General features: G+C 37.8%; 13 non-coding genes across 13 annotated transcripts; all 13 read right to left on the reverse strand.

Moving 5' to 3' along the window:
* Positions 1 to 1,808: 1,808 nt before the first annotated feature.
* Positions 1,809 to 1,881, reverse strand: TRNAK-CUU (transfer RNA lysine (anticodon CUU)). Its single transcript has one exon. It is a non-coding gene; the product is annotated as a tRNA-Lys (tRNA).
* Positions 1,882 to 1,952: 71 nt separating this feature from the next.
* On the reverse strand, positions 1,953 to 2,025 carry TRNAK-CUU (transfer RNA lysine (anticodon CUU)). Its single transcript has one exon. It is a non-coding gene; the product is annotated as a tRNA-Lys (tRNA).
* Positions 2,026 to 2,096: 71 nt separating this feature from the next.
* Positions 2,097 to 2,169, reverse strand: TRNAK-CUU (transfer RNA lysine (anticodon CUU)). Its single transcript has one exon. It is a non-coding gene; the product is annotated as a tRNA-Lys (tRNA).
* A 71-nt stretch (positions 2,170 to 2,240) lies between these two features.
* Positions 2,241 to 2,313, reverse strand: TRNAK-CUU (transfer RNA lysine (anticodon CUU)). The gene has a single exon. It is a non-coding gene; the product is annotated as a tRNA-Lys (tRNA).
* Positions 2,314 to 2,384: 71 nt separating this feature from the next.
* On the reverse strand, positions 2,385 to 2,457 carry TRNAK-CUU (transfer RNA lysine (anticodon CUU)). Its single transcript has one exon. It is a non-coding gene; the product is annotated as a tRNA-Lys (tRNA).
* A 71-nt stretch (positions 2,458 to 2,528) lies between these two features.
* On the reverse strand, positions 2,529 to 2,601 carry TRNAK-CUU (transfer RNA lysine (anticodon CUU)). Its single transcript has one exon. It is a non-coding gene; the product is annotated as a tRNA-Lys (tRNA).
* A 71-nt stretch (positions 2,602 to 2,672) lies between these two features.
* TRNAK-CUU (transfer RNA lysine (anticodon CUU)) lies at positions 2,673 to 2,745 on the reverse strand. The gene has a single exon. It is a non-coding gene; the product is annotated as a tRNA-Lys (tRNA).
* Positions 2,746 to 2,816: 71 nt separating this feature from the next.
* On the reverse strand, positions 2,817 to 2,889 carry TRNAK-CUU (transfer RNA lysine (anticodon CUU)). Its single transcript has one exon. It is a non-coding gene; the product is annotated as a tRNA-Lys (tRNA).
* Positions 2,890 to 2,960: 71 nt separating this feature from the next.
* On the reverse strand, positions 2,961 to 3,033 carry TRNAK-CUU (transfer RNA lysine (anticodon CUU)). The gene has a single exon. It is a non-coding gene; the product is annotated as a tRNA-Lys (tRNA).
* A 71-nt stretch (positions 3,034 to 3,104) lies between these two features.
* TRNAK-CUU (transfer RNA lysine (anticodon CUU)) lies at positions 3,105 to 3,177 on the reverse strand. Its single transcript has one exon. It is a non-coding gene; the product is annotated as a tRNA-Lys (tRNA).
* Positions 3,178 to 3,248: 71 nt separating this feature from the next.
* TRNAK-CUU (transfer RNA lysine (anticodon CUU)) lies at positions 3,249 to 3,321 on the reverse strand. The gene has a single exon. It is a non-coding gene; the product is annotated as a tRNA-Lys (tRNA).
* A 71-nt stretch (positions 3,322 to 3,392) lies between these two features.
* On the reverse strand, positions 3,393 to 3,465 carry TRNAK-CUU (transfer RNA lysine (anticodon CUU)). Its single transcript has one exon. It is a non-coding gene; the product is annotated as a tRNA-Lys (tRNA).
* Positions 3,466 to 3,536: 71 nt separating this feature from the next.
* On the reverse strand, positions 3,537 to 3,609 carry TRNAK-CUU (transfer RNA lysine (anticodon CUU)). Its single transcript has one exon. It is a non-coding gene; the product is annotated as a tRNA-Lys (tRNA).
* Positions 3,610 to 21,345: the final 17,736 nt, after the last annotated feature.

Genomic DNA, 21,345 nt, shown 5'->3' on the forward strand with positions numbered 1-21,345 from the left:
ATGTTTGTAAATATGAGTACATGTTGGATGCTAGTAAACAGAGCCATGTGCAGGATATTATATTTACCTATCCATCTCGACAGAAAAATCTCAAGAAGTAATTGGTGAGGCACCATCAACTTTAATGAAAGTGTAGTTAGGAATTGAGTTCGTTAATGGAACTGATACCAAAAAACGGAAGTGTTTAAAAATAAGTCATTTCCGGTTTTAACGTTAATCACTATAGAGCTGAAACGGTAATACATAGCGAAAAGTGGTTTTCTGCAATCGATTAAGTGTTCCAAGAATTTTTCCATATCCACTCTAATCTTTCAATAAAAACCGGAAGTGACAGAAAATAAACCATTTCCGGTTTTAACGGTGATCGCTATAGAATGAAGACAGACATATATTAGAGAGAAGAGGTTTTCCGCAACCAATTTAGGACCCCAAGAATATATTTCATAGTCACTCTAATTTAACTATTGAAACCAGTAATGGCAGAAAATCAAGCACTTCCGGTTTTAACAGTGATCATCTTTGAGTAAATATGAAATATATTAAATAGAAGTGGTTTTCTACACTGAATTAAGTGCCCCAAGAATATGTTCCGTGTCCATTCTAATCTCTATTAAAACCAGAAGTAGTAGAAATCAATCACTTCTGGTTTTTACGTTGATCACTAAAGAGGGAAAACGGCAATACATAGCAAGAAGCGATTTCTGCAATCGAGTAAACGTCTCAAGAATATGTTTCATTTCTACTCTTAAAACTTTACTAAAACCGGAAGTGGGTGAAGTAAAGCACTTCAGGCTTTGTCGTTAATCTTTATAGAATAAAAACAGTAGCACACAGGGAGAAACAGTGTTCTGAACTTTGTTAAGTGTCCTCAAGAATATGTTTCCATGTCCACTCTAACTTCTCTTTTAAAACCGGAAGTAGCAGAAAATCAAACACTTCCGGTTTTAACGTTGATTGTTATAGAGTGAAAACGCTTTGACCTTAGAAAAAAAGCGGTTTTCTCCAGCCAATTATGCGTTCTAAGAGTATATTCGATCTCCTTTCAAATCTCTATTGACACCGGAATTGGTATAAATATACTACTACTTCCGGTTTCAATATTGAGAAAATAGCACACCATACAAAACCAAACTCCTTTACGTAGTACACAGCTAAACTGTAAGAAACAAGCAAATACACTGGCAACACTTCTCTGTACTTTTCTCTCTCTTAATCGCTTCCCCTTCTTACCTCTTGCTGCTTCTCTGTGTCTCTGCTCCGAGCGTAATGGCGTCTTCTGATGTCAGTCATTGTTGTGTTGGAAATAGCAGCTCTAGACTGAACTTCTGCTTATTCAACTGATTTGAGCCAATGTCTTGGGTGCGTGTATTCCCGGGTTAGATTCTCGGTAAGACCACACAGAATTTTCAGATAGATGCCTTACTAACAATGTCATCTATGAAAATGATTCTTGGGATAAAATACAAAAGTAATGAAAATTTGATAGTCGGCGTGAGGGTGGAACCCACAGACTACAACTTGAGATTCAGTTTTTATTAGGTGCGCTAATCCGGCTGGAAAGAAAATACTGTCTTTTCCTTAAAGTAGTTTTGGTTGCAGATTACGAATAGGGGACATTATAATTAGAATTTTACAAGTAAAATCTAATAATTCAGTCAGGAAGAGTAGCTTTTAAACAACTAATTTATGTATAGACGGAGAACTTATAAGTCACCTGTGAAAACAAAAATAGAGCTGTTTAGGTTTAGGAATTAGATTTCTGGGCTTTCAGCACCTATATACATACGGATGAAGAAATGAAAATGAAACGCCTAGCGTGGGGCTCGAACCCACGACCCTGGGATTAAGAGTCTCATGCTCTACCGACTGAGCTAGCCGGGCTTAAGGCACTATATTAAGACTTTCTATTGAGATAGTGTCTTTTACATAAGTAGGTAGAAATGAAAATGAAACGCCCAGCGTGGGGCTCGAACCCACGACCCTGAGATTAAGAGTCTCATGCTCTACCGACTGAGCTAGCCGGGCTTAAGGCACTATATTAAGACTTTCTATTGAGATAGTGTCTTTTACATAAGTAGGTAGAAATGAAAATGAAACGCCCAGCGTGGAGCTCGAACCCACGACCCTGGGATTAAGAGTCTCATGCTCTACCGACTGAGCTAGCCGGGCTTAAGGCACTATATTAAGACTTTCTATTGAGATAGTGTCTTTTACATAAGTAGGTAGAAATGAAAATGAAACGCCCAGCGTGGGGCTCGAACCCACGACCCTGAGATTAAGAGTCTCATGCTCTACCGACTGAGCTAGCCGGGCTTAAGACTCTTCATTAATACTTTCTATTGAAATAGTGTCTTTTACATAAGGAGGAAGAAATGAAAAGGAAACGCCCAGCGTGGGGCTCGAACCCACGACCCAGAGATTAAGAGTCTCATGTTCTACCGACTGAGCTAGCCGGGCTTAAGACCCTTCAATAATATTTTCTATTGAAATAGTGTCTTTTACATAAGGAGGAAGAAATGAAAAGGAAACGCCCAGCGTGGGGCTCGAACCCACGACCCTGATATTAAGAGTCTCATGTTCTACCGACTGAGCTAGCCGGGCTTAAGACCCTTCAATAATATTTTCTATTGAAATAGTGTCTTTTACATAAGGAGGAAGAAATGAAAAGGAAACACCCAGCGTGGGGCTCGAACCCACGACCCTGAGATTAAGAGTCTCATGCTCTACCGACTGAGCTAGCCGGGCTTAAGACTCTTCATTAATACTTCCTATTGAAATAGTGTCTTTTACAGAAGGAGGAAGAAATGAAAAGGAAACGCCCAGCGTGGGGCTCGAACCCACGACCCTGAGATTAAGAGTCTCATGCTCTACCGACTGAGCTAGCCGGGCTTAAGACTCTTCATTAATACTTCCTATTGAAATAGTGTCTTTTACAGAAGGAGGAAGAAATGAAAAGGAAACGCCCAGCGTGGGGCTCGAACCCACGACCCTGAGATTAAGAGTCTCATGTTCTACCGACTGAGCTAGCCGGTCTTAAGACCCTTCAATAATATTTTCTATTGAAATAGTGTCTTTTACATAAGGAGGAAGAAATGAAAACGAAACGCCCAGCGTGGGGCTCGAACCCACGACCCTGAGATTAAGAGTCCCATGTTCTACCGACTGAGCTAGCCGGGCTTAAGACCCTTCAATAATATTTTCTATTGAAATAGTGTCTTTTACATAAGGAGGAAGAAATGAAAAGGAAACGCCCAGCGTGGGGCTCGAACCCACGACCCTGAGATTAAGAGTCTCATGTTCTACCGACTGAGCTAGCCGGTCTTAAGACTCTTCATTAATACTTTCTATTGAAATACTGTCTTTTACAGAAGGAGGAAGAAATGAAAAGGAAACGCCCAGCGTGGGGCTCGAACCCACGACCCTGAGATTAAGAGTCTCATGCTCTACCGACTGAGCTAGCCGGGCTTAAGACTCTTCATTAATACTTTCTATTGAAATAGTGTCTTTTACAGAAGGAGGAAGAAATGAAAAGGAAACGCCCAGCGTGGGGCTCGAACCCACGACCCTGAGATTAAGAGTCTCATGCTCTACCGACTGAGCTAGCCGGGCTGACATCCTACATCTGTACTTACGTGGTGTACTTGTGCGGTTACTCATTCACGCAACAACTCGTAAGAATGCGTGTCGGCCGCACGTGTAGAAAACAACATATTGAAGCTACTGCAACTTTTTTTTTTAACTTGCAGACAATTTTAGCGGTTCTCTGGAGCAAGGAAAGAGGCATAACACCTTAATTCGCTTTGTGGATTATATGGTGTTTACTATTGTTGCTTGTGATAAATTTCATTGGTCCGTTTTTTCCTTCCTACATTTTTTTTTCGAGATCAGCACGAGCATTTGAATGGAGCAGTCGTTTTTGACATAATGACCTCATACTTGCTGTTAGTAACATGGTGATTAAATATCAAATATATTAATCAATAAATGGTGCAGATGTACTGTGCGGATCTACATATTTGTATAACTTACAGGACTTATTCTTTTAATATTTTAATAGAGTACTCTCTAAATAATCTAAACGTGTTGTGTTCTTACTCCAAGGTGACCAGAATTTTCACTTGCGAAAACGGGACGCATACGAATCGGCTACGGGGGAGGGGGGGATATCTGACTTCCAGATTGCATTTTGGGACTCAGCAGTGTTCTCAATTTACAAAATACACAAGTAAGAGTGATAACACACCGTTTCTAACTTTACGTGTACCACACAACAAATAATGGTTCCCGATTGCATGTTCTACCCAACCACTTGAGCCACGAACATTCAATTCCCATTTGAAAATTCAGAAGTTCTAGACACGCCTGAACCTTGGCAACGAGTGTTGGTACGGAAGAGAGTAGAATTTGCATTGACGATTTATATTTTGAATAATAATTACGGGACACCTAGGTCATTTTTACTTAAAAACGGGACATTTAGGCGTCCCGTTCGAGAATCAGAAAAAACGGGACAATGGTTGGAAAAAAGGGACTGTCCCGGCTAAAACGGGACGGCTGGTCACCTTGTCTTACTCATGAGATGCATATCTACGTAAAAATATGAAAGTTGAACCTCTCATGCAGGAATTCACCTATAAAGAGGACTAGCTCAGGAGAGTAATGCTTCCGGAAGTAGGAACGAAAAACACAGTTCTGATTGGTTGGCGTTAAACAGGGTGCCGATTATTTTATTTAGAATTTTCTTCATTGTTGAAATGGTTTGATTCTTGAAATGGATATGAAATGGATAAAAAATCGGCACGGATTGTTGCTTTTGATATATTATGATGTTCCTTCTCTAAAAATTTGAAATTTCTAGGTTGAAATTTGTAAGAGAAATCGTGAATTTTCGTGAAAGGAAAAAAAATACATAAGAGATATACGAAGACTGTAGTGACATCTATCGGTAAAACTTGTCCCTTTAAACCACCCTTAATCCGGCCCACCTGACTCGTTATTGAAAATGAATTTCTTACGTAATCTCTGAAACTGAGCTGGGAGTTTTTCTTGGATTACTGAAGTCTGCCTTGAAAATATCCTCTGCGTTGGAACATCCAGTGTAAAGTGTACCACCGAACATGTTCAGAATGGTCAAGTGTTCCACTAAAATGGTAAATAAATAGATTTTTCTGATTTTCTTTAGTAAGTAAATATTTGGTTACCGTTATAACACTTATTATGTTCCTATGATATTAATGTACAACAAACGATTTTATAACTTGAATATAACTATTCAGTTCTCGCGAAGAATGTTGTACATTGTCTCGTACGGCCTTCAACGCCCGTAAGTCCTCTGTGGTACCTGACTTGAGATCACAAGCCTGTAGCATGCTTTATGTAACAAGTTTGAAATAAGCTTGAGCTGACAAGCTTGAAACAATCTTACAGTATAAGCCTACAATATGCTTGTCGCCTGTCAACTTCGGTCGCTTGAATCAGCATTGATATACGCTTACAAACTTGTCATAACAAGCTTGGAACAACCTTGTTACGACAAGTTTATATCATGCTTGTGACAAGCTGTTTCTGCTATCTGGGGTTGGCCGACTTTCTGTTCCAACTTGCACATGTGTGTTTTAATAGAAACTAGAATTAGATTCGTCAATTGTTTCTTGAAATCATATATTTTTGATGACCAAATATCATGTAAAAGGGTTTACCTTTCTTTGAAAACGCCGTTGGTGTTCATACAAGAGAACCTAGAGCTAAAAACTGGATGCATTAAAAAAAAAACGGGACATTTTGTGTCCCGCTTGCATTTTTCTTGGGACAATTTCATTTAAAATGGGACGTCCGCTCCGCTTACCTTTACACAAGGATCAATTTTACACAGCACGAAGAAACAGTTCGCTCTGGATTCAGACAGCTCATGTATGGTATTAAGAAATGTCACCTCTTTACATACGTTTGGGTACCGCACTAAAACCAATCCATTGGCGTAAGGGCCCGGTTTGGAAGCCATCTGTTAGCGACTGGTGGAACTACGTCCATCATAGCGACTAACGCGTAGTCGGCGTATCGGAAGCTTTCTAGATCTAGCAGCCGTCACGTCCCAGTGACTTCCCAGTTTGCTTCACGACGCTGGAGGGACGCCGAAATTTGGGGAAACACTGGACAGGAATCGAACCCAGTATCATGCGGACATGAATCCTACGCTCCAACCACTGGACTACGGTCCGCTTTTGGGTACTATCACTTGAAAGTAGAAAGAGGAAAGTTTTTTCTTCAATTGATGGCTTTATTAATACTATTATTATTTTTTTTTGAAAAAAAAAGTGATTTTATCCTTTGGTGTTGCTTCTGCCAATCACTCTATAAACAAACTTTAAAAAAAATCTACACATGTGTAATTTAGTCTTCAGCATAAAGCTTAGCTGTATCTATGCACATTCTTAACACAATCTGTGCCAACCCTTTCCTTTGCAGTCTCCTCGAAACATCCTCCAGAACGAAGCCAAACGTTCCAGCGTCATGAATGGCCATTTCGTTTAAAATGTCATTTAGGACATCCTCGGATATCTCGGCTGTTTGCTTCGTGACGTTGTTTTGAAGTAAATACTCCAGAAACGTTTCCACAACATCTTTAACGTCTTTGGGTTCCAATAAACCGAGTGTTTCTTCAGTTGCCTCGATGATAGCGCTGTGTTCCAGCTGGTAACCTTGTAGAATGTCACGTATCGTTGTAAGAATCAAAGACATCTCTCTCGTAAGATCAACTCCAGCAAGTGATGAATTTGGCGTCGGAGAGACTCTGGGTTCTTGGTCCGAGTCCTCACGCGAACACTTGTTTTGATCAGACTCTGAAGAGCTAGATCTGCTCATTGTAAATAAATTTTAACCTTTAACCTTTTGAAAAAAATATATATAGAAATGGCAGTCAGATACAGTTTCTTAGGTAGCTATTTGTTAATGAAATATTATCATCATGCTATTGTTGAAAATTTCATAAGTATTGTTGCAGCTTGAAAGTTTACTGCATGTTAATTTCGTGTGTATGTCTTAAGAGGCCTCATCACTGCGAAATTAAAATACCGCTAATTTTACAGTAATTATGTGATATCTTCAAATAGATAAAAGATAATCGAAAAGTGGAACAAGACCTCCCTAGACAATATTATTTTGCAGGAGATACCGTTATCATGACTCATTTATATGCTTTCGATTTCCAGTCATTTAGAAAATTGGCATTTATTTTCGCGTTTCTAAATAACTACAAACGGAAAGCTACTAGGTGACTGTCCGTTTTCAGCTGTTTAGAAACGCGAAAATAAATGCCGATTTTCAAAATGGCTCGAAATCGAAAGCAGATAAGTGAGTCGTGATAACGGTACCTCATGCAAAATAACATCGTCTAGGGAGGTCTTGATCCACTTTTCGATTATCTTTTATCTATTTGAAGATATCACATAATTACTGTAAAATTAGCGGTATTTTAATTTCGCAGTGATAGGGACTCTTAAAAAAAAGAGTTCGAGGGGAACACGATGGCTCAGTGCTAAAGTGCATGGCAGTGCAGTGTCGTGGAAAATCAGCGCCCGGGGCGAGAGTATACGACGGCGCCTCCGTACTTATGAGTAAGGTCGACAGACCAGCCGCAAAGCACCAACATTGTTGGCGCGAAGCGTAAGAAAAATTTCAAAATTAAATCCTACTTTTTCTTGATTTTGAGCACATTTTATTACCTTTTTCCTTCCATTTTATATACGTGCACATGCATTTTCCTAACATGAGTAACATTATAGGATCATTTCCTAAAGCTGGAAGAGGATTTAAGTACATTCCAGTAATATTCCAAGTAATTTTCCTCTCTCTTTTTCTTTCCTTCTTTTCTTTTTTCATTCCTAATTTTGCGCCCCTTACTTCGGCGCCCGGGGCGCTCGTCCCGCTCGCTCGCTTCTCCACGACACGGCACGGCACTGGTCCATAGGGTCCCTGGTTCTATCCCCGCCCAAGTAAGCTTGTGGTGGACAACATAGTGTCCAGGGGTTTTCTCGGAATACTCCCGTCTCCTTTCACTTTCTCATTCCACCAATTCTTCCATCATCATTCACTTGCTTTAATCATCAACTCCCTTAACCTAATCGTGGGACGTTACACTGCAAGATTTCTTAGAGTTCGATACCTGGAGGAGGGACAAAACATTTGCTGCTGGTCCAACGTCGTGAAGCAGTTTAGGAACAACTTGAATTATTGGTACCCTTAATCTGAGGTTTCGGTTTAGTTGAGTTGATTTTGAGTTTAACGTCCCTTTCAGCAGCGAGGTAACGTGGGTTCCTGTCACCACGGCATGGCGCGTCCTCAGGTTGCGGATCGAGGAGAAGGCCTCTAGATATAGAGGTTAGCTGCGAATATACTGAATAAGCAGTCGCGGACAGCCGACTAGGAGTCGTCCTCCAGCTTGGGGGTTTGGGTAGGGCTAACAACCTCATCCTGTAAAAAAAAAAAAAAAAAAAAAAAAAAAAAAAAAAAAAAACTTGTTCAGAAATATTCACAAAAGCCTCGGACAAGGACTGATAACTTGGCACGACCTCAGCAAAAGAAAATGGACATGAGATTTGGAACATGGAATATTAGGAGTCTTTATAGGACAGGCGCGTTAAAATCCGTAACGAGTGAGTTAGAGAAATACAGGATGGACGTAGTAGGAGTTCAGGAAGTTAGGTGGGAAGGAAATGGATCTGGGAATTCCGGAAATTTTACGTTCTTTTACGGGGAAGGAAGTAAAAATCACCAGTTAGGAACAGGGTTTTTCGTTCATAAACGTATATTACCAGCAATTAAACGGGTTGAATTTGTAACTGACACTTTCTTTTATTACTCTTAAAGGACGGTGGTGTGATAATATTATTTTAAATGTACATGCCCCAACTGAAGATAAGGATGACGATATAAAAGACAGTTTTTACGAAGAAGTGGAACGGATATTTGACCAACTCCCGCGAAAATTCTATTAGGGGATTTCAATGCGAAGGTAGGACGAGAGGATATTTTCAAACCGATTATAGGGAACGAAAGTCTGCATAAGGAGAGTAATGATAACGGTGTTAGACTCGTGAACTTTGCAACATCCAAAAACCTAATCGTAAAGAGTACAAAATTCCCACATTGCGACGTTCATAAATACACTTGGACATCACCAGCAGAGTTGGCGTGGGTCAATGAAAACTTGACCCACTCTGACCCACGATCCACCATGACCCACCACCCACCGTGACCCACCACCCACGGTGACCCGCTCCGACCCACCACTAACCGTGACCTACTCTGACCCACCGTGACCCACCACCTACCATGAACCACTCTCATCCACTTTGACCTACTCTGACTCACCAAAATCCATCGTCATCAACTCTGAACACGATCCACGGCCTCTTCTGAACTGACTAAAGAGTTTACACTTGTAATAAAACAAGACTGTGAAATTGTCACTAATCGGAGTTTGAATTTCTAGTCAATCGCTCAAGCACCACTCTGTTACAATAACGGTGGATCTGACATTTACGATATAAAATGGTAAAGTGTTTGTCAGTGAGGAAATTGAAACAGTTAGAGGTGGGGGAAAATTAGTGTGTGCCTAAAATATATTTGTACTAAGAGAGTATTCTTGCAAGTGTTAATTTCTGAACGCATTCCACAAGAAACTTCTATTCGCAGAAAAATACCCCTGTACAATATGGAAAATGTTATGGTTTCTCAGTTCACAGTATTTTTCTCACAAAAGACTTGAAAAATCAGTTGTTCATAAGGGTATAAAGGTGGTCGGGTACCCTATGTGAGAGCATTTCCATAAAGCATGCTCATAATTGTAATTTGTGTAATCACTAAAACACCACGTTAAATTTAAGTTACAAACATGCATAATTGCAATTTTTATGAATATTTATTCAAAGTAGTTTACCTAAGGAAAGAAGAGACTTACTAAAAATTAGGTACAAAGTTGAATAACACAAATAAGCCATTAGAAATACAAGTATACATTTTCCGTAACTCGTAATTTTCCACCTTAAAACAAATCTGAAATCGGATTTATTTCCTGTTGGTAACTTTTTGGCGGTAAATCATCCCAGTGAAATGATGTCTATCCTTCAGCCAAGAAATAACTAGCTCGTCTACTTTGAGCATGTCTAGCGGTGGGCCATTAACATTGATGAGCAACAAGTTAGACAATGTTTGAGCGCTTAGTCTATTTCTAATATCAGTCATCTGTAAATTCATAAGGGGAAATCCCCGTTCGCACTCTGTCGTGGAAATCGATAATACTTCTACCCGATTTCTGCAACTTCTCATCGACAATCTACTTGTTAGACTTAAGTCTGATAACGATTTTTTATGGTCAGGTTTGAAATACTCAGCAAGAAGTATCATCTCTCTATCACCATACAACATCTTTTCCATATCGACCATGTCAGTTGGAAATGTCGACCCATGTAGAACAGAAACTTCATCTACCACGCCTTTGATAGGGAATCTTGTGAATAAATTATCAATTAAAGCCTGATAAACTGATGATTTCTTATTTGTTTATAAATTTAATTTTTGTAATTACACATGAAGATTTGATACCATTATCAAGTTCCCTCCCCCGTCTAGAAAGCGAAAGGGAACGAGGTTCCTGGAAAGTGTTCAGAGGTGAATGGGAATTTCCCTCCTTCTTCAACTTCAATTACCACACTGCTGTTTGCCATGTGCCAAATTACGATGAATTTCAATTAAATTATCATAGTATAATTATTTCCTTGTTGAATTATCAATACCTTTCAGTGGAAAAAAGGACGACATTTCAAAGTTTCAAATCAAAGTAAGTAGACCAACGTAAAGGGAAAAAAGTGCAAAGTTTTCCATACAATTATGCGTACAATCCAAACTTCAAATGTCCGTGTAATTAAGCTTACAGTACAAATTTTATGCCTATTTTTCTCACAACTTTATGGGTTGATTGCTCTGTGCCGTGAGCACTCCATATAATAAACAAGCTTCAGCAATTATTATAGCAGAAAGCAATGGATATATGAAGCCAAGCACTGTATTTTTTGTTTCTGATTTTTTTTCTTTAAATAACATCGATCGTTTTCGATCATTTTTACAAATCAACTCACTACCAATTTTCCATATATAGAAAGTGTTTCCCCCAACATAAAGGAACATTTAAAAAAATGCTAGGACAGATTATGTTTATTTTCAATAAAGAGTAACTACACTGAATTTCAGCTCCGTAAGTTTAACGGCTTGCGAGATACTCATTTTTTTCCCCGCAAAAATTCGGATCCTCACTACCTTCTTAGGATATTATGCATTATAATAAAAGCAATGTAACATCCCAATTTGGATTAAGGCCTAACTATATACCAAAAGTAATTTCATTTGACTTTGCAATTTGACCGTGATGATCAGGCACACATAATTACATTCAATTTTTTATATAATAATTTATATATTACAGTTATTCAAAAATGTATTTTTTCCAGTAGTTAGCTCTAAAACCTCACAGGTCTCGAAAGCCAATTTGCAGTGTAAGTCCTATTGCTATTATTACTATTAAAAATATCAATATCCAAAAGTGCCTGAAATTCTTTTTTCACTTGGTTAGATATACTCACCTCAGGTAAGTAGACAGAAACAAATGGAAACGGAAGGGAAATGAAGGTCTTGAAAGTAAAACGGAGATAAATACCAGTCTTCAGAAGATATTGTCTACAATGCAGTGAGCAGAGAGGGTCGGTAGATCATATTGAGTCGGTGGGTCGCAGTGGGTCACAGTGGATCATGGTGGGTGGTGGGTCACAGTGGATCATGGTGGGTGGTGGGTCGCAGTGGGTCACGGTGTGTGGTGGGTCACAGTGGGTCACATGCTATTGACCCACGACCCACTGACCCACTCAGAAAACTTGACCCACTGACCCACCAACTCACTGACCCACTCCATCTCTGATCACCAGACGGGAAAACACATAATCAAATTGATCACGTTTTAGTAGATAGAAGAAGGCAATCTAGCATAATTGATGTCCGATCGTTCAGAGGGGCTGATTGTGACATTGACCACTACCTGGTAGCAGCGATAATACGAGAAAGGTTATTGAATAAAGGTAATATTCATTGTCCGAAAACGGAGAGATTCAACTTAAAGAAATTAGAAGAGAGCCAGGTAAGAGAGAAATACCAGATTGAAGTTTCGAATAGATTCTCGGCTTTAGAAGATTCGGAGTGCACTAGTGTTGAGGATACCTGGATTGAAATTAGAGATAGCATTAAAATTTCAGCAAAAGAAAAATTGGGATACGCGGAAATACGTAGGAACAAACCATGGTTCGACCAGGAATGCATAAAACTAGCAGAGAAGAGAAAACAGGCAAAATTACGTTGGCTACAAAACCCGAATGAAATAACTACACAAAATTTCGCAGATATCAGGCGGGAAACTTACAAAACTTTTAGAACAAAGAAACGCGATTTTCTGAAAGCTAAAATTAAGGAACTTGAAGATAATAGTAAAAATAAAAACATTCGGGACATGTATAAGGGAATCAACGAATTTAAGAAAGGCTATCAACCTCGTGCTTATATATTAAAGAAATCTGACGGTACAGTTCTCACTGACACGGATAGCATCTTAAATAGATGGAAAGATTTCTTTGACGATTTGCTTAACACGCAACCAAAAACTAGTGTGCGTGGAGAAAAGGAGATACACACCGCAGAACCGTATATTCCAGAACCCAACCGAATAGAAGTAGAAACCGCTATAAAGAAATTAAAGAAACACAAATCTCCGGGTGTAGATGAAATTCCGGCTGAGTTAATTTTAGCTGGAGGCGAAAAATTGTGGAACAAGATATACAAACTCATTCTCCTTATCTGGAACAAGGAAGAATTGCCACAAGAGTGGAAAGAATCAATCATTGTTCCAATTCACAAGAAAGGTGACAAAACTGACTGTAATAATTATCGAGGCATTTCTCTTCTGTCAACATCCTGTAAAATCCTTTCAAATATTCTATTAGCAAGATTGACCCCATACGCAGATGAAATTATTGTAGATTATCAGTGCGGATTCAGACGAAATCGATCATCTATCGATCAAATATTTACCATTCGCCAAATACTCGAAAAAAAGTGGGAATACAATACCCCGGTACATCAACTACACCGTATTTATTGATTTTAGAAAGGCGTACGACTGGTTAGGAGAGAAACATTATACAACGTTCTTACAGAACTTGGACTACCGAGAAAGCTAATTAGATTAATTAAGATATGTTTAAATGAATCCCAAAGTAAAATCCGGGTAGGAAAATTTTTGTCCACGAGCTTTCACGTCGAAAATGGCCTGAAACAAGAAGATGCGTTGTCGCCATTATTATTTAACTTCGTTCTGGAATACGCTATAAGGAAAGTCAAAGTTCAAACCAGGGCCTACAGTTGAATGGTATTCACCAGGCTATGGCATCTGATGATGTAAATTTAATAGGGGATGATAGGAGAACAATAGAAAGAAATGCAGAGATCTTATTAAACGCTTGCAGGGACATGGTTTAGAAGTAAATGCAGAGAAAACTAAATACATGGAAGTGCATCGGGACCGGAATACAGCATATTATGGGCGCGTTAAAATATTAAATAATACGTTTGATAAAGTTGATAGTTTCAAATATCTAGGATTAATATTAACAGACGAAAATCATATTCACAAAGAAGTTAAATGTCGACTAAAAGCATGGAATTCGTGTTACTATTCGGTTCAAAATCTCTTGTCGTCGCGAATTCTGTCGAGGAATTTGAAGCTTAAAATATATAAAACGATAATCATGCCTGTTGTTTTGTATGGCTGCGAAACATGGTCACTTACTCTGAGGGAAGAACATAGACTGAAAGTATTTGAGAACAAGATCCTGAGACGAATATTCGGACCCAAGAGGAACGGGAATGGGGAATGGCGGAAACTTCATAACGAGGAACTACATAATTTATATGGTTCACCCAACATTGGTAGGGTCGTCAAGTCTAAGAGGCTTAGGTGGGCGGGTAACGCTTTCAAAGTCTTGACTGGAAGACCAATCGGAAAACGACCATTAGGAAGACCTAGGCGCAGATGGGAGGACAATATTAAGATTGATCTCGCAGAGATAGGAATACAAAGTACAAACTGGATTCAGTTAGCTAAGGATAGAAGTCAGTGGAGAGCTTTTGTGAACGCGGCATTGAACCTCCGGGTTCCATAGGCCATAGAGTTAGTTAGTTCAGCAGTGAGGCTATATGAGATGGGACCTACTGATGAATGTGGAATCCGAACTACATGAGCTCTCAACGGGAATCGAACCCGGGTCTCCCACACAAAAGGCGAGTACGCTAACCGCTTAGCCACGAAGAAGCTCATCTGAGATTTCGAATGAATTGATTTATTTTCATAATACCCTTTAGATCAGAGTTTCTCAAAGTGTGTTCCGCGGAACCCTGGGGTTCAGCAAAGAGTGCCGAGGGGTTCTATATATCGACATCAGAAAGAAAAAAAAATCGCAAGTCTCTATCTCATCTAAAAGTTGGTTTGAATTTTGGGTCTTTCGAAATTTGATTTTGCAAGTTTGAACCTAAATAATTAGAGAAGAGGTAAGAATATTTTTCATCAAGTACCACTTCGAGTTGGAAGAACGTTTAAGTTATCAACAGTGGCTGTTTCGGCTTGCCTATCTGGCTGACATAGTATTCATGAAAATGAATGAGGTATATTCTTCAATTCAAAGAAATAGCGCAAATGTATTTACAGCAGAGGACAAAATCATGGTTTTTAAGAGAAAGTTACACTTCTGGAGCACAAGTATCACTCAGTGTGAATATGACATATTCCCTGCATTGAAAAAATTCCTTGAGGAGAACGAAGGGAATATCGAAGAATTCGATGACATTAATAAATAATTTATTGAACATTTAGGAATTTGCAGCAGACTGTAAATCAGTATTTTCCAGGAAAAGAAAGTGAATATAGTCAATATCAGTGGGTCAAATTTCCATATGACATCCAAGAAAAACCTCCTCGCCTCACTGTTGATGAATACGAGAAGCTAATAGGCTTGACGCCCGATTCATCCCAACTTCAGTTCAAGAAACTGCCGTTGATAGACTTCTGGTGTCAATTTAGAAAAGAATACTCGAGGTTATCGAAGAAAGCTATTGAGGCACTGCTTCGTTTTGTAAGTACCTATTTATGTGAAACTGAATTTTCTGTGTATGTGTCCACCAAAATCAAATACCGAAAACAGACTGGATGCGGAACCAGATATGAGACTGCAGCTTTCCGCCATCAAACATGGTATTAAAGAACTCTGCAGCCCCGCTCCCCCCCCCAAAAAAACACTCCCACTCCTCCCACTGAAGTCTCAGCACATGTGGTATGGTTTGTATGAAAAATGATTCTCATGTCACATTAGGTTTCATGACACGTTTCAGAAATTAGACTTTCATAAACACTTCAAAACATTAAATTACTGTAAAATGATCGTTTTTACACTTTTATATGCACACAAGCTCACGTTCGTATAAAAGTGTAAAAGTGATGATATTTACAGTGATTTAATATTTTGAAGTGTTTACGAAAACCTAATTTCTCGTGGTTTTTAGCAAAGAAACAAGTAAATTTTTGACAAATATGGGGTCAGCTTTAATTAATAAGTCAGGTGACCCTAGAAGCAAACATTTCTTGTTCCAACGGGTAAGCCTTGCCATTCAAAGAGTCAACGCAATAAGTGTTTTAAATTCATCCCCATTCACACACAAAATGGATGAAATTTTTTATTTAAAATAAATCCTAAAATATTTTGTTATATAAAAGAAAAATTACCGTATTGTAAGTTTGGTTGAGAGTTGTCAAGAATTATACATGAGAAGCTCAGAATAGTACACGTGTACAAAATGTTCAACATGTTCCGTTAAAAAAAAAAGAAAAAGAAAAAAAATTAAAAATTGATAAAGATTTTTCAGGATACTTTTAATACTGATACTATGTATATAATCGGGAAATGCATGTTTGTGGTAAATTTCATAGGGAAAGAAATATAAATACGAAAATTAGAATGAATAATAATAATAAAAAATCTCGTGTGCATATAAAATTTCATATTTACAGATTTATTATTTTTGAAGTGTTTATGAAATCTCAAGATTTTCATATGCATATAAAACAGTTTAAAAGTAATCATATTTACAGTAATTTAAATTTATTCAATTTTAAAATAATGGCGTGATGGTTACTTACATAATAATACAAAATCTAAGAAAGAAAAAATGTTTTTCTGTTCAATGATAGTGCATAATAAAATGTGTTTTTTATAAAGTGTCGAATAATTTAATACTATTTTCGTGGGCTCCGCCATTTTATTTTTGACGTAAAAGGGTTCGATGAATGAAAAAGTTTGAGAAACTCTGCTTTAGATAATACTTTTTAGATGATTAGTCACCAAACTTATGAAGCTTCTCACCTACCGTACCGTCTTTTTTTTTTAAAAAAAGTCTTAGATTTGTTTATTGCCTATAAACTTACATTTCTAGTAAATATGACATCAAGCTGTCTAAGTTAGCAAACGTCTAATATACACACGAAAAACATAGCAAATGTCTAATATACACACGAAAAAACATAGCAAATGTCTAATATACACACGAAAAAACATAGCAAATGTCTAATATACACACGAAAAACAGCAAATGTCTAATATACACACGGAAAACATAGCAAATGTCTAATATACACACGAAAAACATAACGTGCACAATCTCACGCATATACAATCAACTGTGAGATAAGACTGATAATGGCAGTTGCGCGGGAGAAACAAGCCGTTGTTGTCGTCAGCGCCCACTGTCGTTAGTATAGCAGCGCAGTGGAGGAACCAATGTTAGCCAACCAGACCGTTAACGCGATCTACTAAAAATGTCCCCACCAGCTACTATTAGCTCGCGATCGACGGTTTGGCGATCACTGCTTTAGGTCAAACAACATAGATGATTAATTATGGAAGAATTGTTAAAATATTAGTTACTTATTTGGAGCTTACTACACAGGTTATTCAGACATGGACCTAATGTTTAAGATCCTAAGATGAAATCCGAACCGAATTACAGTGATTTCCGACTGTCAATCGAACCAGTGGCGGCTAATGTTAGTGTTGCAGCGTTGCGCAACGACCAAAGTATTTCAAGAAAAAAAATATTATTATCAATAGTAGTAAAGAACAGAAAAAATACTTTTTAATACTTGCATATATACACTTTAAATAACATATTTTTTACTTCTGTAACTGCCCGTTCCGTTAATCCGTTTTAAAAAGCGAAAAATAATCCGTCACAGAGTCTCTAATTTATATTATGTTGCAGCGAGCATACAACGACCAGATTCCTTCAGTGCGGCAATTGGAGCAAATGTTAAGTCTCCTTTCCCCTATCTCAGAAGTTAAAGGGACTGGTCGTTGCAGTGCTTCTGCAATACAGCACGGTTTCCAGTGAACGAGAAGGTTTTTCACGCTAAATAAGATTTCTGAATTTTCTTTCACTAGCAATTAACAAATGGAATTTGTTTTTATGCATTCATATTTTTAAATTACGGGACCATACTGAAGCAAATCAATATAATGACAATTAAAAAAAAGTGATTGCAGAATTACAAAATAAGAAAGAAAATATCTAGTAGAGGAGAAAACAAATGAAAGTAGACCCGCATTTACAAGTTAATTCTTAGCTTATATTGATAATGAAGGCTTCTTCTACAGTAATTTGTGAATCAAATATTAATATGTTAGTATGTAGAATAGCTCCCCCCTTCTGTGGACAGTATTTTAGTATAAACATATTTCTTTTATAAAATAAGTATATTTTATACTCTTGATAATTTCCACATAAAACTATATGATGGAGAACGCCACATTGAATTTGGGACTTGTTAGCAATGCTCCGGGGCGTAGCCACGAGGGGTGTCCACCGGGTCCGGACCTCCCAAAAATTTCGAAATTTGACTAACATTTGTAGACTTCCTTAACGAACTATACTTCTTTAACAGAGAAACGATTGATGTAGGCTAAATATTTTATTTTACGCCTCATCATGTACTCTTCTTTTCTTATAAAAATAATCGTTCTATCATTTTTTCTAAAAATATAGATGACAGTAAGTAAGAATTACTTATCGTCTTTTCGGGTGCAGTATAAGACAGGTTCCATAATATGTAGACGTATTGGACCTCCCCCAAATACTTTGCACCCCTCCCAGTTAACATTTCTGGGTGTAGAACTGGCAGTGCTGTTTGTTTTGATGTTCTTTGATTTTTGGCTTTTGTTACATGCTGATCCTTCATCTGGCGGGTTTCGAGCTTTCCTTTCCAGAACATATTACATTGGTAAGCATTGTTTCTCCTCATGTGGAAGTATATTGTGTTCATCATGCATTGCGTAACAACCAAGATGGATGATTTGGAATGTATAATAGTTTTTTCTTTTACGCACATGTGTGTGTATGAATATGTGACATTCGGAATTCATATACCAGTACCTATTTTGTATCAGCTATTTTGGTTTTTAATTATTAGGTTTAATTTTATTGTGTGTGCTTTAATTCTGTAAATAACCTACAAATTCTGAATGAATTGTATACCATGACTTCTGTAAATAACTTACAAAAAACATTGACCAGCTTTCAACTGAGGAAAAATTTGCAATTAAGGCTTAGACAAAACAAGCAAAGGGCAATTCAGGTGTGTTCGAAAAAAAAATCCAGTTTAAATTTACAGGATATCTTATATCAGTAGTGTTATTTGCACCAGATACATTTCCTCAATTTATTTTAAATTTTCCTATATAAACTGTGAATAAAGTGTGTTCAATGGACATTCTTTTTATAACACTAATTTCTGCTACGAACTCTCTTCAGTCAACGCTGAAGAGGAATTCGGATCACTGTCAGGGACTGAGTTTGATAGAATGAATCGTTCGCAATAATCTAGAAAAAATATTTAATGAATCTACAAAGCTTCTGAAATTAATATTAACTGTATCTATGGCGTCAGCAAAATACGAAAAGTTTTCTTCCACATGAGAAAGAAATAACACTTTCAAGGAACTGAATGTCCCAAGAAAGATTATCACCATTGGTTACGCTTTCCATCGAAAAAGACCTGACAATAAAAATACCAGAGTTCAATCAGCATGTATTAGGCAGATTTGCTCCAATCAAAGAGAGGAGAATGAACTTACTAATTAATTAAGGTGATTAATTGGATAAAATATTCTGCATTTTTTTATTTTTTTAAATACAGAATTTTATTTAATTTAACATGTCACATAGCAATTTCATCTAAAGTTATGCTGATTAGTCAATGAGTCAACTTTATATCTTCTTTCTCTTATCGTTCGTACTGCAACACCCGAAACCACAATCCACCGGCCGCCACTGAATCGAACCCAGGGCACCGTGCATAAAAGCGCACGCGTTTGGTGGAATAAGAATGTACAAGGAAACACAAGAACCTACGAATACAATGTTGTACACTACAAACATAATCTTTGATCGAAGTAGGGGCCTCTCCCACAAGAGGTGAACCCTCTACCACTTAGCTATCGTGCTCCCAGGCACATGAGATGCGTATCACGATATTTGTATTTAACATTGAGTGTAAATACGTTTTTCACAACAGTTTCCCGGAGCACGGTAGCTCAATGATAGAGTGCTTCTGTTCGATCCCCGGCCAAGTAAGTTCGTGGTGGACAACATCGTGTCCGCTGGTTTTCTCGGGTACCCCCGTTTCCGTCCACATTTCCATTCCGCCAATTATTTCATTATCATTCACTTGCCTTAATCATCCGTCTCCCTTAGGCTTAAGAGGCCTAATGACTGCGAAATTAAAACACCGCTAATTTTACAGTAATTATGTGAGATCTTCAAATAGATAAAAGATAATCGAAACGTAGAACAGGAGTGCGCTAGACAATATTACTTTGCATGAGGCACCGTTATCACGAGTCACTTAGTAGCTTTACGTTTGCAGCCATTTAGAAACGCGAAAATAAAAGCCGATTTTCTAAATGGCGTGGAATCGAAAGCAGATAAGTGAGTCGAGATAACGCTATCTCATGTAAAATAATATTGTCTAGGGAGCTCTTGATCCCCTTTTCGATTATCTTTTATCTATTTGAAGATATCACATAATTACTGTAAAATTAGCGGTATTTTAATTTCGCCGTGATGGGGCCTCTTAAGGGCATAACCATGGGACGTTAAACTGAAAGATTTCATTTCGCAACAGTTTTCAAGTTGTAAATAAGTATTATGAAATACTTCCAGCAGAAACCTGATATGAAATATCATGGCATACGTAAATCTGAAATGAAAACGCCATAAAGATGTAATAAATTCCGCTTCTGAAGTCAAGAACTAATGGTACTGGAAGCTGATGGTGTGGCCAATTATTGTCCAACCGAATGTGTGATTTCTAGCCGGCCATAATCATTTATAGGCTTCAGAGACAAAACGTTTTGATATTGTATTTCAACTTAATTCCATAGTAAATTAATTCACTATAAACTTTTCAATCATCCACGTGTAATTTTTTTCAACTAAATACTTCAATATGACTACAAGCTTTGCCAATGTATTCAATGTCACAAATGCTTAGATTGATTTCATGAGAAATGCAACAACGTGTTACACTGTATGCTAATTTTTGAAAATAGCCCGTCAAAATGAAAAAAAAAAAAAACAGATTGTAGTGAGCATGAGATGTTTTGAAATTACAACCCTTCTTCAAGGGTATTCATTTTGAATGGAAGAGTTAATTATGTAGGCATCACATCAAAGGGGAGGGGGAGGGAGAGATGGCGGTAAAAAAAAGGAGATGTCTCAGGGAGAACGCCGACTGTTTTCCAAATGTGCAAAATTACTTCGCCGAATCGGCAATTTAAACGGAAAAGGGGGAGGAAGTAGGGGAATTTAAAAAAATAAAAAGAAATAACATCTAACATCACAATGAGAAATATTTCTAAGAACTGAAGATTTTTAAATGACGGAAGGGTGGATCGCACGTAAGCACTACAGAGTGAATGATGTTACCAACAAAACAAAATAATACTTCTAAAATGTTGCCAATTCTGTAGTTTTATTAAACAAGTCTGGTGATTTTTTTTTTTTTGGTCAGGGACACTGTAATCTTGCCCTCTCCGCTTGTCTAGTAGTCAGCGCGTGCTCTTTTGATGTACGTGGTTCCGAATTCGATTCCCGGTTTGAGAGCTTTTAGAATTTAAACTGTCCTGGATATATCCCTGTCCAGTTTGG

The sequence above is a fragment of the Thermobia domestica genome, chromosome 14, assembly GCF_964235325.1.
Source record: "Thermobia domestica chromosome 14, izTheDome1.hap1.1, whole genome shotgun sequence".
NCBI classification, from domain to species: domain Eukaryota; kingdom Metazoa; phylum Arthropoda; class Insecta; order Zygentoma; family Lepismatidae; genus Thermobia; species Thermobia domestica.